This window comes from Corvus hawaiiensis, chromosome 18, assembly GCF_020740725.1.
Source record: "Corvus hawaiiensis isolate bCorHaw1 chromosome 18, bCorHaw1.pri.cur, whole genome shotgun sequence".
Taxonomy (NCBI): domain Eukaryota; kingdom Metazoa; phylum Chordata; class Aves; order Passeriformes; family Corvidae; genus Corvus; species Corvus hawaiiensis.
Window position 1 is genome coordinate 7,727,646 of NC_063230.1, and position 17,492 is coordinate 7,745,137.

Consider the following 17,492-nt stretch of genomic DNA (forward strand, 5'->3'; position numbering starts at 1 on the left):
ATATGTGCACAATGTAATCTCAAAAGAAAACAGAAATCAGAGTGCAGCAAGAGGAACAAAAGGAAATGTATCTTTGTTCCAGATGCATGAGCCACCCAAGCACTGAGGAGAACAGTGCTGCAATCTCCCCAAGACTGTGCATGACAGCACTGCAATGTAACCACAGCCTTGCCTCGGCCTCACTTTGGCCACCAAATGCCCAAGTCTACCAGCAAGAATCTAGTGGGACACAGGAGCCACACCTCCCTGTGGACACCCAGAAATGTCTCTGTCTCAAATTGGCAATGAGATGGATGGATCCCAGGGCCTTTATCTGACAGTTTTGCTCAAGTGCAGAGAGAAAGATGAGGCCCCATGTTCCCAGTGCAGTCCTCGCTAGAAGAATGAGGTCTGGGCTTCACTACATGGTTAGCAAACAACCTCTTGCAAAGCACATACTCATTTTTAGATACTGCAAATTAAAATGTTTTGTAGGAATGCACTTGTGCAGTTTCCTCAGTTCCCTCTAAGGTTCAAAATATTTATAAACATCAATAATTACACAAAGGTAGCACCACTAAACTAACACTGATTTTAAAGACATTGCTTCCACAGTGAAGATGTTGTCTTCACACATCGTCAACAGCCATGGCACATTAACTTACCAAGTGACTTTAGCTCTCTCAAAAGAGAAAAGTCTTCATTATAATGTGTTTTGTATAAAACTAGACTACAATTTAACCTGTAAGGTCTCTGGTATGTTCCTTTCTCAAATCTGCAAATACTAGTTTCACGGAAGAAGTCTGTGCCAAAGTATATTATACCTACTATGGCAATAAATTCTTCATGGATGAGGTTTTATACATAAATTACCTTCATTTGCAGTCTCTGAATGCTCTTCTAAATTTTATGGGATAATATGAATTATGAGCACCCATGTATTTCTTGTAGGTATACTGTGAGACAGATTTTCTCTACTACTTGCAAAAGATTATGCAAGTGAGTTATACTCTACACCTCTCCCTCCACCCTCATTGAATAAATGTGATAAGAAGTGTTTGGTCTGCTATAAAAGTATGTATGTATTAATTATTCTAACTAGGATTAAATGTAAATCACATGGTTAAACAAAAGCATTAACAATATCAGAAAGGTTTTTTCTAAACCTTATAATCTTAGATTTGTTAACCATGGTTGTATCTTGGTTTAGTTATTGATACATTTATGGTTTGGCAAAATAGTCCTTTTAAATAAACTGTACCTTTAAAGAGCACAATTTATATTTATCTGAAGTTACCGTTGTAATCTTTACAAAACTTGGCTGGATTTCAGTGGCTGGGCTTTATGTATTTTGCTGGTTCTGCTGGATTTTTAAAACCCTAGAGAACTGGGAATGGAATGAGTCTGTTCACTGTTATTAGTCTCTAGTAAATACTGTTGGTGACATACTGGAACCTAAATCCTAGCCATTCTTCATATATCTGTTGAAGACTGGGTGCTTTGGACTCAGTTCATACACAACATTTACCTCAGAAGCAAGGTGCCAGGTTTCCACAGGAGCTCTCATTTCACGAATCACTAGAAATGTGAACTGGCAAACAGTACTTGGACCCCAATTCTACAAATTCCTCTAACCCCACTACCTGAAACAGCTTAGTAGTTTCAAAGGCTTCACAAGAACAGGTCCAGGATCAGTCATTTTCCAAAAGGACACATCACTGGTCAGCTGTACTGAATAGCACCTACTCACAGCCACTAAACCCGAGAGGCCAAAGACAGCAGGAATGGTACACGTGGTGTGGGAAAACTTGCCCTGCTCCCACGACAGCGGGAAGGATCCGGCAAGAAGGCTCATAACAAGATCAGACAAAAGAGAAAACACTGAATCATGTTAAAGTAATTACCAGAAAATAAGACTTCTGCAAAATATTTGCAATCAGCTCTCTCGAGCCTTCAGGCTCAGTCTTGCACTGGGCTGCCTGTAGCAGCACCACCCCAGGAGGCACTCCAGGAAGAGCGGGTGGGTGACTCAGTCGCAGTTCCTCCCTGGCTCCTTCCTCCTGCATGGCACAACAAATAACTGCACCCTATCCCACTGCAGCACTCCCACGTTACTCCGAACAGCCTGACAGTACAGAAAGCCACAGCCCTGCTGTCCCTCTGCTTGCCGTACTTAGGGACAGTGAGGGCACGCAGACCCCACTGTCTCTTCACCCTGTTGTCTCTTCTTTTCCATCTCCCCACACCCAAAACTGCTTCTAAAGCGGCCATATGGGACACATTTACTTCTCACTACTGCCCTGGGGTGCTACTAGGAACAGGAATAATCTAGCATGGAGATAGCATCAGCATGAAAGAGAAGAGAATCCTAGTTAGGAAGAACATATGTCGTCACTAGATAATGATAACCACATTTCATGGGCACAAGCATGAAGGCATGAATTTCAGAGATTTCCCCCTTGTTTTAAAAAATAGGGGCTTATTATAGAAATGCCCAATTACACCATCAGGTGCTGTACAATATTTATTATATAAAATCACTATAATTAAATGCTAAGTGCTGATTTCAATTATTTAGCAGTGGAGCAATAAAATAAGCAAATGCCTTTAAAATGTTTTTTCATAGAAAAATCACAGAATACAAAAGTAGCTAAAAAATGACCTGTCAGGACCTTAGACATCCCATGGTAAGATTTAAGCTGCAAGGATTCTCAGAGCCATTTTTTTGCTGCAAGCTTGTAGTGGAGCTAATATATAGGGAAAGAGTGAATTTGTGCCCTGACTAGGTTAGTTACCATGTCACCTTAGAATCAGACACTGAGGAAAAATGAAGTCACATATAGAGGCTAAAAATAGTGAAGATCTGAAGCAGTGAGGCAGTTCAATCCACAGGGGCCATGTCTGCACATGCCCCTCCACTGAAGGACCCAGGCTGTGTTCATTAGTGTTGGAAAACCTTGCAAGATTATATTAAAAAAATACTTTATATTGAAAAAATAGTTCCAAAACATTGTCTTTTCTTGACAAACAGCATCGAAATCACTGGAAATAGAGGGGATTCCCAATAGATATTCCCAATAATCTATCTGTCATAGACAAGGGACAAAAGGCTGCCATATTAAATATTACTAATTCTATCCTGGGGCTAAGTAACGCTCCTGGAGAAATGGTGATAAAAACAACAAGCAGGAGTGAAGCTGTAGAAAAACAGGTGCTGTACTGTCCTTAAGCAGGATGCAGTGCACACCGTCCTGACCAGGGACAGGACTCTGCCAGCCAAAGACACGAAAGTGGCCATGCCACCTTCCTTTCTTTTTGGTGTAACTGATGTTGTATCAAGGAAAGACCTCCAGCACAGCTCCAAATTTGCAAGGCTCAAGGGCTGTCAGTGTGCCAGACTCACCATTACAGGGCTAAATAATGGATGGATGTGGAGCTTCTAGATTGCCTTCACTCCAGCTGTTACCTTGCAGAAGTTGGGATGGATGACATTGAAAAATTCTTCACATTGGCATTACATTTAGAATTCTTCTATCAAAAAAAAGAATGCAGCCGACTTCCATTCATGTTTCTGACAAGCTTTTGTTTTTCCTGATAGATTTTCAGCTAAACAAAAACTGAGCTAGAAATGTCCAGTTCAAACTAAATGTCCTATGAACTAAATACTGATTATTCCTTGCTTCTTTACATCCTTCTCATTTACCAAGAACAAAACAAAACTTGAAGAATATATTTTAAGGCAGGAATAATGACCATTCCCAACCCCACAGCTCCATTTTTATTGCAAATAAAACAACTCTGAAGGTCTTCCATTAGCTTCAGAGGCTGGGAGGGAGTGGGAAGAATGATGTGTTACACTACCACGGAGGAAGTACATATGCCAGCTGGAAAAACGGACTATAAAAAGCTTTTCTTACACAAACATGAGGAAGCAACCAACACCCTCAATTGTTGAAGTGAGAGGAGGGAGGCCTAAACACACAACTAGAAAAAAAATTTAAATTAAAAATGTCCTGCATGTGTCACATGTTCCCAATTTCTCTCAGATTTGAGAGCCTGGTTTGATAAGGTCAAACTGAGCAAAACAGCACAAATGCTGTGTAACTGTAGCAGGCTGGAGACCCTGCTGCTCAGACTATCACATGTTTTTTTGGCACAGCATTATGGACTCACTCCCTCTCTGCAACCTACTGCAAGTCGGGTGAGGAGCCCTCTGCACCTGGAACAAGGGATCAGAGTGCAAAACCCAGGCAACCGTGCTGCACTGCAGGAAAGGTGGTGCCACCAGGGCAACCACCTCTGCTCCAAGGGCCTTTCCTAAGCAGCAGCATCCCCAGCTACATGTCAGGAACGCATCCCTTCCAGCCAACACAGGAACGTGGTTCACCCAGCTCAGAACCAGTGTGGCATCATCTCATATGTCAGACAACAAAACATTCAAAGGGTCTAACACAGGGGCAAGAATTCAAAGTACAGCTTCAGAAGGTCAAACAGGACCATTACAAAAGAGAAATTTATTAGAGCAAACAGCTAAATACTGGCAGGACAGAGATGCAAATTCTAACAAGGCAGAACTGAGGAAAAAGGAGGTGGACAGTGAGGTTGGCCACACTGATTTCACCTCCTTCGGAGAGACTGCTACATGGGCCTTTGCACTGGGCAACACTCAGCTGGAACCAGCCATCCCCAATACAGGCTCACATACTTCCATGTCCCAAGAAACAGTCCCATACACCACAGTATTCTGATCCCTAGCAGCATAAAGCCTCTGAGAGAGATACAACCAAAATGACGCTCCCATGACGACCTACTGCCACCGCAGCAGTCTCCTATTTTTCCACTAAGGTCATTTTCCTTGTCCATGAACATATATTGACTCCTAGCATTTAGCAAAGTCATAACCCTCTAGTTACAGAGCCTGAACTTGTTAACAATTATTTAGTGAGTGTAATGGAGCTAGGTCAGAACGTAGATACATAATCTAGAGATTCTACTAGTCCTTTACAAAATCATTCCTTCCCCAGCCAGCCACTGTGTGACAGGACATTAAAGGTAGAGGTTTGGCTATGCAACGAATCTGTAGCTTCAAAGTAATTTCACTTAGAAATTTCTTACACGGTTCTGAATATCTGCAACTTATAAATGACTACAAATCAAAAACCAGAGAAGTCTTCACACAATATTCAAGTGGAGGCAGATAGCCCACATTCTCTCCTGCCTGCAGAACATGTCAAGTTGTTTTGGAATTTTTGAAAATAACAAGAACACACAAAACACTTGGGACAATACAGACCTACCAAACTGGGATAAAACTGCATTCTTCTTCCCCTGCTGCTTACTTAGGGAAGGTGTAAGCCTTGCTTTGCCCAGAACACACAGACAGCAACACATCTTAGCACTTCAAACACCAGTTTGAAGGACAGTCAATAGAGAAGAAATCAGCCTGCTTTGTCCCTGGCATTAATGGTCAATGCAAAACAGGATACTGGATTCTTGAATATGTTTTCTTTATTCTGCAGAAGGCACACAAAGGAGTTCTGATAAGCCATTCTCCCTCCTGATTTCAAACTGGGAAGCCACGGCCTTAGAGAGGTCTGCTCAGACATGGCTCTGAGGAACTTCATTCCTAGATGGCTCCAATTCTCCTACCTTTATGTCTGTGCTCACTTTATCTCATTGTCTGGGTGGGTTTGTGGGTGGCTGCTGTTGTTTTTTTTCACATTAAGTGTGTCCTTGGGTCTCTCCACAATTCACACTGTGTACACTTGAAGTCCTTAATATATCTTGTTTGCAGCTCTACTTTTCCCACCTCTTAACACTGACTAGGACATTTCTTCTCTCAAATAGTCTCATTGCTTTCTCACAGCAAAACTGGCATTGTGGACTGCCAGCTGACTCCTGACAATTTATTTATATGTGCACAGCACCATGCAAGTCTACAATGTGAATTAAGAAAAAATAATCCTCAAATCTTACATAATTCTCCTGTTTCTAGTTGTCAAGAAGTTACTTTCTTGATAATCAAACTCAAATCTTGATGATAGAAACTTGCATTTTAAGAAGAGGCAAGCAGAAATTTCTCACCAACTGAACAAGTTGTGCTATGCTTCTGGGCACGCATTACAGTATCTTTTTCGCATCGCACCTACTCTACTAAATATACAAAACACTGTGCAAGTGATAGTTTTGTCAGCCACCAGCTAATCAAATGAAAAATTATTAGGCTTAGAAAAATAATAAAAGCAGAAGCCAGCTGTGCGTTTGTTGGATGAAAATCCCAGTGTCTCCCATGTTAGCTCATATGTATTTCAATTTCTGGGAAGAAAATAATGGGAATTTCTCCACCCTTTCTCATGTGAGCCATAAAACAGATTTATTACCTAGGATATATTCTGTGTTTTCTCCTGAGGAAAAAAGAAAGTGGTGGAACAAGTTCATTTTTTTCCCTTCTAAAACAAGGATTTTCTTTATAATAAACACAGAGCTTAATTTTGGTATCATATGGCCCTTCTATTTAATGCTCTGGTCACACTTTTTGCCTTTTTAAATCTTGAATTGTTGCATTTTCATTTCAGTGGGGAATCTACAGCTGCTCCAGCTGTCTGAGTGTGAAAAGTCTGTCCTAAGATTCCTATCTGGTGTGTTTTAAGGCAAAATTCTTCCCTCCCCTAAATCAAAGAAATTTAGCATCTACTGAAAAACTGTGAAATAACTAAAACAAAAAGAAAAGCTAAACATTAGTCTATGTTTCTTTTCAAATAGTTCTTCCTCAGCTTTACCTTATACCCAGCTGTCACCCAGCGGCTCTGGGAACAGGCTGCAGACTCAGAGCTTTAGGACAGGGTTGCATCTCATCTGGGAAGGTTATCCTGTACAAACAACTATTTTTTTACTGTAACGGTCACATTCTGACCTTTAAAAATAAACCATGAAAAAGAAGATTTGCTGACTAAAAGATTTTTTTTTTTCTCCTAAAACTCTTAATTTGCTCACAGTATGACATTACAGTTCTAAAGACCTGTGCTGGTAAATCCATTTACAGAAAAGGTGACTTCCCCTGTAACTTTCGCTTTTGAGATGCAGAAGAGACTGATTCCTATTTTAAATGCTTCTGAATCATGATATAGCCTGGATTCTTCAGTTTCATGGTCTGGGAAGTTTCAAGGCTAAGATAACCCTTTTTAAAATGACATCGAGTAACACAGCTTTTTTAAGCAAATCTGTTGACTCCAATATTTGTAGCCTAAATGTGCTCTACAGTCTCCCATTGCTAACCAGCACCTCTTGTTTAATGAGTCACTTTCCTCAACACAGCACACCTGATATCTCTCAAAGTTTCAGTTCTTTCAAATAATCCCATGATATATAAGCGTTTACACCAAGTCATAAATGCCAATGAGACAATTTTTGAAATGACGAGCTATACCATCATTAGCTGCATATAATTAAAACGTACCATAGGAAGTGCATTCATTACAGTTGTGAAATTATTTTATTGCTTATGAAAAGAAAAAAAAAAAACCTTTTAATGATACAACTGTGCCAGCACAGAACTCAAAAGGAAGCTGGCTTGCTTGGGCAAAAAATTGTGCAGGTTTTTTTTGTAGATTTGTTTCATTCTCATTGTTTCATGATCACTTACACTTCTCCACAGAGACCAGTAATTTGGAAAATAAAACCCCAGTAGCTGAAGCAGTTTTCAGCCTATTACTAATTTGAAATCCTTCACTTGTACTACCAAGTATATTCTAGTTCAGTCAAACTGCATTCTTACAAAGAGAGCATAAATCTATCCACACAGATATTTTGGGGAGGAAAACACTATTACTGCGACTAGACGTACCTTTTTCCTTTACAAAGACATACAAACACAACAAACATGTAATACTGTGTTGAGATTTCGTACAAAAGAAATGTATCAGCATTACAGCTCAAAAAGGGCGTCCAAAAAGCAAAGTTCAACCTTTTTTTTAATCATTATTAAGTTTGTCTTCACAACCCCAGAAACAGCACTAGCACACATCTATAATCCAGCTGCAACAAGACAATTTATTACAGAAGAGCAGACATAGTAGCTATTTTCCCCCAATGAACACAGTCCTTCATAGAATATTGTTTTGAAAAACCAGAATCTTCAGGGTTAAATTTCCCATATGAGCTAATTAGCAATGACTAGTTTACAGTTACTACTGATCTAGTGAAACAGTACATTGTTATGGCTGAGCTTGCAGAGAAATAGTACTCAAATTAAAAACAAGACGTATACAAACATGAAGCATAATACAGCCTGATGTACTTCGTGGTAGAGAGCCAAAAAAATGTGTCTCTTTAGAATGTAAGAACATATACTGGTCAGTAGTTTAACATTTCTCTGCAAAAAGAACTCACTGTATTCTAAAATGCTCAGAAAAGGCGTAATGTACGTAAAAGTCAACAGATCTTCTCCCTAAATTGTAATTCCAGTGTTTAAAAATAAGTCTCTACATCAATTAACCAAAATCAGACAATCTATCTGATATTAGAAACCGGCATCTATTCCAGTGCATGCACCAACATAATTTCCATCTGCAGAATCTTTATAACTGATAATCACACATCCAAGCCAGAATAAACAGAGTTAGATTTGCTGATCGCAGGGTATTTTTAAAACAAGAAAAAACTAGTTTACCTGTAAATCAATGAAAATGTTAATAGGAACCATTAAGAAAACAAGAAATTGCTCCAGTAGCTTTTCAAAAAATTAGTAATTTAGTTAAAAATAAAATTTAAAAAAATCCTTATACTTCCTGCACCTTAGGCAGAAAGGACACATTTTTAATGATGTTTCCCAGGCATGGAGCCCTCTCTAAAATCTTCACAGAAATGGTGCTAAAAGTGGGAGTTACTGGAAGGAGCTTCGGAAAGATGACAGGTCACAAAGACACGAAGACACTGTGCTAAAAAGTGTGGCAAAATGCTCCTCAAAACAATTCCCAGAGAAAAAGTTACACACATATTTCCATCTCGTGCTGTTTTTTCCAGAGCACACACCATGCCTTCTTTTTACCTTTTTCATTTCAAAATGAAGCTGCCGAATCTGGAACCGGGATTACTCTCTACTCTAAACTGGCATTCAAAGGAGTTGTACAAGGCATTTTCCTTATTTCAAACAACCAATACTACTGAGGAGAAAAACACAGCAAAAGAACGCCAATGTCGGAAATGAGCGCGCAGCTGCCCCCCGAGCACCGCGGGATGCGCTCGGAACAAAGCGGCCGCGCCGCCCGTGCCGGGGACAGGCGCTGCCCCGCCGCGAGGCCGCGCTGCCGCCAGAGGGCGACAGCGAGCGAGCCGGCAGAGCCGGCGATGAGCCCTCACTAGGCCATCAGAGCTAGAGCTCTAACCCGTTGATCAATACAGTATCATTTTTCATATTACCATACTATACTTGACAATAATAGGTTTTCTACTGTAAATGCTTCTAACTGAAAGGTATTAAAGCATTTTTGGGTGTTCCTGAGGACTGCCACTGCTCTTGCAGATGGTGGGGAGAGACCCGCCTGAGGCCGTGCCTTCCCTGGACAGAACCGTGTTCAGTACTCAGCCAGAGCTGTTCCTGCCTTACCTCCATCTGCTCAAACAGTGTCTATGTCGTTTAAATACCTAAAAGATACTTATTTCTATTGGTCATAACAGTACTGGGATTATTACTGAGAGTTGTAAAATTCAGTCTACTAGAACTGTGAGCTCTATTACCACTAGGTGTGGTGCTGATAATGATGTCTGATGGAGTGTATCCTGAACTCAAGGCACACACACACCTGTACCACCGCTGCCAGAGGAGCTTCTGCATGGACGGTGCAGGCAAACTGCTGCAGAGCATCAAGGAGATGCAGACCCTAATCAAAACACCACTTTTTTCTAGCAGATGCCTTACATCAGCCATAGATGCGACACCTTCCTCACCCTGCTGGCTTGAGCTTCTTCCCACCCCCGCTGGAATGGGGCTGTTCGAGGCTTTGAGGGGCCGTGAAGGGCTCTGGAGCCGTGAGTGGTTCTGAGGGGCCGTGAGTGGCTCTGAGGGGGCCATGGGTGGCTCTGAGGGGTCATGGGTGGCTCTGGAGCCGTGCGAGGCTCTGAGGGGGCCATGGGTGGCTCTGGAGCCGTGCGAGGCTCTGAGGGGGCCATGAGTGGCTCTGAGGGGGCCATGAGTGGCTCTGAGGGGCCATGGGTGGCCCTGGGCCCATGGGTGGCTCTCCGGGCCGTGCGGGGCTGTGAGGGGCCATGGGTGGCTCTGAGGGGGCCATGGGTGGCTCTGAGGGGCCATGGGTGGCTCTGAGGGGGCCATGAGTGGCTCTGAGGGGCCATGAGTGGCTCTGAGGGGGCCATGGGTGGCTCTGAGGGGGCCATGGGTGGCTCTGGAGCCGTGCGAGGCTCTGAGGGGGCCATGAGTGGCTCTGAGGGGCCATGGGTGGCCCTGGGCCCATGGGTGGCTCTCCGGGCCGTGCGGGGCTGTGAGGGGGCGCGCGCCGCGAGCGGAGAGTGACGTTGGCCCCGTCGCGCGCCCCGCACTCGGCGCCCGAGCCCCCACCGCGCCGTTGCCGTGGCGACGCCCCGCGCGTGCGCACAGCGCCACCGCCTCCTCCGGCCCGTGAGGCGGCGCCGCGCCGGTGACAACGGAGCCCTCTCAGCCCGACTCGGCCTCGCCGCTGCCCCCGCGGCCGAACGCGGGGTCCCCCCGTCCTCCCTCCTCCCGCTCACCGAGCACCCTTCCGCCCGGCGGGTGGGAGAGTGACAGCGATGATTCGGCGATCCCCGCGGGAACCAGGCGGACACGGAGGAGCGCCGTGACGTCACGGCGGGAGGCGCGCAGGCGCTATCGGCGCCCGGTGCCGCTGGGCCCCGGCGGGCCGGGACTGAGCGCGGGGCAGCGCGGGGGGGCCTCTGCCGGGGCCTCCCGCTCAGGGGGACCTGCCGGGGCCTCTGCCGGGGCCTCCCGCTCAGGGGGACCTGCAGTGCCGGCGGCGGCACCGGGAGGCGGCGCAGCCCCCGCGGAGCAGCCCCGCTCTGACGGTCCTACGAGGGGCTTGGCGCCCGTCCGCTTCCTCACGCTCCGTAACCGGGAGGACCCGGCCTTCACCGGGAGCCCGAGTGTGTCGCTGCTCCGTGGAGCCAGACACGAGTTCTGAAGCAGCCGGGAAGGGCTGGGCCGGGGCGCTGGTGCCGGGCTGTCGCTGCCATCGGGCCTTTCAGCCCGTGTGTGACTCGGGCGATTCCCCACAGCTGGTTGGGAAGGCCGATCAGTGGGGTGCGCATTGGGCTGTGGTTTGGGCTCTCTGCCACTCTGCTTGCACAGCATCCATTTATCTGGTGCTCTGTGCTTGCGGTTGTCGCATTCCTGAAGTCATTTGCCTCCCCCGGCAGCCACTGTCAACTTGGATTTGTTGTGGGATAAAGACACAATTCTTTTAGTGCAACACAGCCGTACAAAGTTTTCCAGGTTCTGCAGGAGAGCTCCCTTAAAGAAAAAAAGTTGCCTCCTGAAATGGTTCCCAATGGAAGTTACTGGTTAGGTAACTAACCAGTTACTGGTCACAGCTGAACTAAATCAGGCAACAGTTAAATAACCCTGTGTGTATTGTTGGAATAAAACTGCTGTGATACTGGAATTATATCCTGCTAATGTACCCATCCGCCCTCAGATGGATCATGGGAAGAGCAGTGCAGACGTACAATGACAGCACTGCAGAGAGAGGTACTCTTCACCCTTTCACAGACCCCTGCTGCTCTCCAGCTACACCCCAACTTGCTCAAGGAAAGCAAATAAGCCATCATTTGCTTGTGTCACCAGTCTAGGAGTTAAAAGCTGTGTCATTTATGTAGTTTTTCAGGAGGCTGTCCTGCTCTAATTCCAGCTAGAAAGCTTGGTACCTCATAAAACATGCTATTCAGTTTTCCTACCATTTTTGCCTATGGAGCCAGAGTCTTTCAAAGAGAAATCTAGTGCTGTTAAATGAGTGCTGTTCTGTTCTACTTCTATTGATGCAAACAAAGGCATGGAGATTTTTTGTGGGTTTGGGAAGGTAAATCTGGAGCTTGCTTTTCTACTCATATCAAATTTCTCATCAGTAGCAACACTGACTCCTAAACCCTTGCTCTAAAGGGCTTTAAATGGCATTCAGTGGTTATGAGAACACAGAACACTGAGGAGGTTATGCCTCTCATTATGAGGAATGTCCTAAGCACAGATAAATGCATTCTGTATTGTGTAATGCATAAATACAGCCCCATACTTCCCTATATATTTTGCTGAAATGATTTGAATTAAGAGATTTAGAGCAGCAGATCATTGCTATAAATTGCTATGTATAATGGAACCACATGTGCAGTATACTTCACTTATACTTTAATTTGTTAGGAGCTAAATGTTTATTAGAATATGGTCCAGTTAATATTCCCTACAGTCACCTTGAAAATGAAATATCCTTTCACAACCCAAAGATAATGAGTTGTATGGCAAGATTAGGTGGTTACCAGAATTCAGGAATGACAGAATCCAGTTAATTTAACATGAATTAATGCAATATCAAATTTATTACAGTTGGATGTAGTTTGTAATTGAAAGTTCCATTACAGCACGTTTTTACATGTTATCTCCTATCAGCAAGAGATCTCAAAAGAGCAAATTCTCTATTTGGAACAGCAGCAATGTGTTTATTATATAATAAATAACTCTTTCCTTACATGTTTGCTATGAGGAACTTCAGGTCCCAAGAGCCCAGTTGTGCACAAGGGGCTCTGCTCTTGCTGTTTCTCACAAGGGGCCACGACTGAGCTTAAAGAAGAAACCTGGGTTTCATCTTTGGCTGCTTTGCTGGGCTGCCCCTCCTGTGTTACTTGTTCATCCCTTTTCCTATTTTTCACTCTTCTGGGGGATCACCCCTCTTTGTTTTTCGGGTGGGAGGGGTGTAATCAGCCCTCTAGTCAAATAAACCTTTCAACCTCCTAACTTCAAAATAAACACTTTTATTGTGGACAGTCCAAGCTCCTTAGGCAAAGCTTTAGGTCTCAAATCCAAAAGGTACACTGTGTCCTTTTAATAATTTCATAGTGGAAACTCACTATTTGCCCATTCCTGTGGTGTTATGGAGGTTTTCAGTGATTCTGGTTTAGGTTTCGGGATTAGGTGAAACCAGAGTGCCTTAAACCTCTTTAGAGGTTTGGGATTAGGTCTGCATCAGGCCTAATATAGCCTTTCTGTGCAAGGCTAAATTAAATGGCAGGAATATTTGTTGTGCACTGATTCACAGGTGTTTGGCAAAATACCAGAAAACATAAAGGAACCACTGGAAGAATCATGAAGGCAAAGCCATCGAAACATGAGTATTAGCTAAGTACTGAGGTATCACTTGCAACTGTGGGGTCTTTCAGACTGCTTTTAAGTGATTTTAAGCATGGATATCATTTTTATGTGTCTCTTTCACATGAATGTGAGTAAATTGAAGATCTGTCATGCAAATGGATCATGGATTTTATTTGGGTATTACATTCTGGTAATTGCTGCCTGTTTTATAGAAAATGTATATTAAAGTTCATCAAACAGCTGATATCACTGGAACTCTATTATTTTATTGTACACATAAATTCTACTCCTTCTCTGGAGTATGTATTGGCCTGACAGAATATGCTAGGTCACGAGGAGAAAAATGCAATAGATTTATGCCTACCATTAAAACATTGGCCTGTCTGGCCCAGGAAGGAGAGGCATTTGCCTCACTGATGACCATGGACTAACTGGAGGAACTAAATTCATTGTTTAGGCTGTCTACTGTGATGCTTTTCAGCACTTTTCACTCACTTTGTCTCTGGTAGGGCTATTTCTCCTCTATGTGCTCAGTTCTGTAGTTTGTAACGTGGGCAAGGCCTGACTCCCTGGCCATGCCCTGAGGTACTGTCTGAGCTGAGCAGATTTCATCAAGCAGAAGGAAGAGCAGCTCATTGCTGCAGTATCAGAATCTCTGCAAACTGCAGCAGCTGGTTTGGCTGCATTTGATGGGAAAAGCTGATGCCTGGCTCAGCAAAGCCTGAGCCTGGCATCAAAAGAAGCCAGATATGGGGAGGCAAAGCACAGTGCCCAATGGTTCAGTTCCTACAGCTGCCCAAAATCAGTTACTGCCTGAGCATAACTATCTCCTCATACTAAAGTATTCCCTTCACTGATTTTGTGCCTGTCAGCCCTTTACAGAAGAGGGTAGTTTGACTGCATTTATCTCCCCAGATAAACAGATTTTAGGTTCACTTGTAGACTTGCCTGTATTTAGAAAGTTAACTACGTCTCAGAATTGCAGGGCTTCTCTGGAGGTTTTTTCCATGTCACAATGAGTTCTCTTGCTGCAAGCTTTTTTTTGCATTCCTATGGCAAGTGTTCTGATCAGCAGTGCATACAGCCAGGTCCTGTTTTCTCATGTCTGCTTGCAAAAGCAAAACAGAAATAGTTAAATCAAGTTTAAAAAGAGTTTGTCCCCTCTGATCAGATGAGCTGTAAAATAAGAGGGAGGCTAATTTAGAAGGACTTAATAATCTTAGAATCTGTAGAAAACATTATTTATGGCTTGAGAGCTACACAAGTCTTGAGCTTTAAATGTAAGTTCTTTCCTTCTTTAATGGTGCATGTAAGGAAGAACAAGAGAAAAATGTTCCAGTCAAGGACAAAATCATAAAATAATGAGCAGAAAAAAAATGAAATGAAAGTATTAGGGGCCAGGGGAGGCTGAGTGGGAGTTTGTCTTCATACATGATTGATCTAAACTTGAAAAGGAAAAAAATAAAAGACTCCTCATCTTTAAACAAGATGGTTATTTGAGCATAAATAAGTCTCACATCAAATATGTTGCTATTTCCAATGGAGTCTTTTCATTACAAAACCGCAACATTCTCAGCCCTAATCTCTTCAGATAAAACAATACGGCTGGTGGCTGTGAATCACCACTTTGAAACCAACCTCTGAAAACAGCAACACGTTCAGGGTGAAGAGAAATGGAGGAGACAAAGACCTGCTGTTTATAGATCCTTGCAAAGAGAGGCCCCACCTCGCTTGCTTGGAAACGTGCTACAACACCCGAGAATTGTTTCTCTTTGGGTGGGAAGTCCAGCTTGGCACAGCCAGCCCAAGGGATTGGGGCTATTGATGTATCTGTGAGTTTGGTTTGAATGATGCATTAGGTTTTTAACTTTCATATTTTTCAAATCCTGTACTGCTTAGTGTGCAACTGAAGTTTCTTGTAGCTTGTTAATTTTTGCTCCCTCGTGCTAGGTAGACATAACAAAGCCTCTCCAGGATTTGTTTTCAAGGACACCCAGACTCTCCTAGGCCCAAAAAGTATAAACCAAAAGCCTTTGAGAGGGGGGCAAGCTGAGGGGAAATTACATCATTAAACTGAAGCTTTAATTGGAGAATTAACCCTGATATGCAAATGAACCAAACCTATAAAAGTGTGAAGAACTCGTGACCTGCCGTCCATCTTGGGGTCCACCTTAGCAATAGCCTCTGGCTCCCCAGGGGGTACCTCTGAAGGCCTTTCAAATAAATACCTACTTTTATTCCCTTACTCCTGTCTAGTCTCTGTTTCTAGGTGGCCTCTCAAGGCATCACCACACCAGGCTGAGCTGTCACAGAAATCTGCAGCAGTGAAATGCCAAAATCCTCCTGGATGCTTGAGCCTTGAGGTTGCGTGAGAAGGGGGATGGGGAGAACAAACAGCTGGGCTCTCTGTGCCAAAATGAGCACTCCTCCTTTCCCAACCCATTTGCAGTCACATGGTGATGTCCCCTCCCTTGTGCTGACCCTAGCATTCATTTGAGCAGCATCAGGACTGATGCAAGGCAGGAGCAAGGTGCCAGGAAAGGAGAGGGCCTGGGAGGGAGAGCAGTCACACTGGAAGAGACCTCCCCTGAGCAGTGGCACCAAAAGGAGCAGGCCAGCCGGGACACAAAGGTTTCCATCCAGCAAATGACATCTCACCTTAAGCAGGAAGCTCATTTCCCTCCACAGTCAGTGAGGAAAAACAGGCTATTAACCACATAGGAACATCCCCTCTACCTTTTTTTTCTCATTCCACTGTTTCCTAACATAACACACTTAAACAACAAGCTTTGAAATCCAGAGATGCCATCCCATGGGAAGTGGGAGAAGACTTTGGTCTCAGCACAGACCCCCAGCTGTTCTCTGACTAGAAGGACCTTGCACCGGTGGTGGGGGATGTCCTGTGGCAGGAAGACGTGGAGCAGGATCAAATGAGGAAACACTATGGTATTTGCATTTGCATGTGGGTTTTAGGGGCACTGTCTGTAACTCAGAAAAAGTCCTGATCTTTTTGAGCCCCTCTCAGAAAAAAAAAAATGAAATGGGCATTGTTCTCCTGAGAGGAATCACTATAAAATGGCCTTTGGACATGGTCTGGAGGCATCAGCTGCACAACCTCCCCATCAGTGCTACCCTTCCAGCAAAGCTCCTGAGGCAGGGCTCAGATGAGAGAAATTTTGACAGGATGCCAAATCCACACCCTCTGGAACTAGACAGAAAAGAGAACCAAATGGCAAACCTGTATCTGTGTCCAGCTGTAAAAGTCCAAGCTTCTGTTAAGTCTGAATAAAAACCTTTGATCCAAACGTCCCCACTTTTTAGGGATTCCAAACTCAAGTGAAAACACAGCAGTTTCACCCTAGCTTGAAACATAGCCTCACACCTTTGATTTCTGAGGAGAGATCATTTTTCTTGGGGTGAGGCACATGGACAGCAACAGATACCTCATGTCTCGTTCAGACAGGCCAACCAAAAGGCTTAAGTGGACACACACAGTACCAGCAGCATGTGATGGGATTTAGTGCAAGGAAATCAAACTCTCTGCCCCACCTCCTGGGCTTATCCTTTAAAGACCAGTCCTGTGCTCACAGCTGGAGTTTATGTGAGTCCTGCCTTATTAATTAACTGAAGCCAGTGCCTTTTTCTCCTGAATTCCAACAGAAGCAATTAGAAAGCAGATACTTCACACATAACAGCTGGTTCATTTAACCCCCTGTCCATGCTATTGTGTCCCCTCCCCCAGCCAACTCACATCCCGCTTTTCCATCCTTTAAAGTAATGGAGAGGGACAGTAAAATCAAGGTGGCAAAAGCAGGGGCAGCAGATAAGCATATTCTTAATTAAATCATCTAATATAATGCTGAAAGCAGAGGAGTGTTGTTGAGGCTACACTTCTGAGCCGGGAATCATAACATTCACCTACCAGATGGGAAAAAGAGCTTTGGCTGTCTACGGCGTCCTCCTTAAAAGGGGGATCTGTATCAAAGTAGCAGCGTATTTTCTTCACTGAAGGCTGTTGATGTCATTAGAGCAAGTCTCATTTTTATTTAAGACCAGAGTTAAGAGTCACATAAAATTGGCACAGGTGAAGGCACCAGGCCCATTAAGTTGTGCAATGCGACTCTCTGGGAACTTTTTGAATGTTCATGCACCTCCAATTTATTTATGCTTG

The 17,492-nt window shown here is 44.0% G+C and overlaps 1 protein-coding gene across 1 annotated transcript in view; it reads right to left on the bottom strand.

Annotated features, from left to right (window-relative positions):
- Window positions 1–10,831, bottom strand: part of GNB1L (G protein subunit beta 1 like) — a 42,684-nt gene extending 31,853 nt beyond the window's left edge. Inside the window, exon 1 of the mRNA XM_048322501.1 lies at window positions 10,720–10,831. The gene's annotated coding sequence lies outside the window, so the exon portion shown is untranslated. The remainder of the gene's footprint in view (window positions 1–10,719) is intronic.
- Between the last annotated feature and the right edge of the window lie 6,661 nt (window positions 10,832–17,492).